The sequence below is a fragment of the Struthio camelus genome, chromosome 19 (genome assembly GCF_040807025.1).
Source record: "Struthio camelus isolate bStrCam1 chromosome 19, bStrCam1.hap1, whole genome shotgun sequence".
NCBI classification, from domain to species: Eukaryota; Metazoa; Chordata; class Aves; order Struthioniformes; family Struthionidae; genus Struthio; species Struthio camelus.
This window is the reverse complement of record NC_090960.1, coordinates 10,546,001-10,546,913: the sequence shown is the minus strand read 5'-3', so window position 1 is coordinate 10,546,913 and position 913 is coordinate 10,546,001.

The window sequence follows — 913 nt, the reverse complement described above, 5'->3', positions numbered from 1 at the left end:
TAAGGAGCTAATGGTCCGTGCGGAGGCAGGCGGGAAGCGCGTAGAGCTCGAACGTCCTGGCTGATCGGCCGAGCCCTCCCGGACAGCCCCGCGGCACCTCACGAGGTGTCGGCCAGGGCAAGGCGCCAAGCTGCGAGCAGGGTGTCGCTGTTTGATGCCCGTCACCCGTGAACCCCATCACCTACAAAAGAGCCGCGCGTTGCCCCTACCAGAGCTGCGCGGCAGCCGCTTGAGAGACCAGCAGCAGGCGAAGCAACTCGGTGATCTGGAGATATTGTAACCCCTCTCCTATCTGTGGATGTGCAGTATTGACCTGCACGAGGAGCCAGCTCCTTGTGGCTTCGAGAGGAGTGTGTGCTGCCTGGTGTAGCAGAGAGCAGTCTGGGCGCAGCTGGATTTAACCCCCTCCCCACACACCCACCCACCCCCCTAGGGCTTTCCGGGCTTTATCTTGGCCCAGATAGTTCGGGCTTTGGGCTCGTTCACCTCTTGCAGCTTTCTCAGCTCCCGGGAGGTATTTCTTTGCCTCTGGTGTCTTGCAGCAGGGTCTCTGCCGCAAAGGGTTAACCACCCGCAGTCAGCTGGGGACTCAACAGGGACGTTAAGCAAGCCAAGGAGTTACGCAGAGCGCTCGCTAAGCGCTGGGGAGTTTTAGGAAGACGATGGAGCGCTAAGTGGGGACGCGAGAAGATTCCAGCAGAATTATCCGCCTCCGTCCACCCAGGAAACCAGCCCGGGTGGGTGGGTGGGTGGGTGAGCATCCTGCCGGCGGCCGGTGACCCACCGCAGCACGGCGCCGGCCAGCGGGCGCGGGGGGGCGGCTTGGGCCGGGCCGGGCCGGGCCCGCGGGGCGGCGGCGGCTGCCGATGCGGCGCCGCCTTTTGCTCGCGCAGCAAGTGCCGGCCCCGCTCGG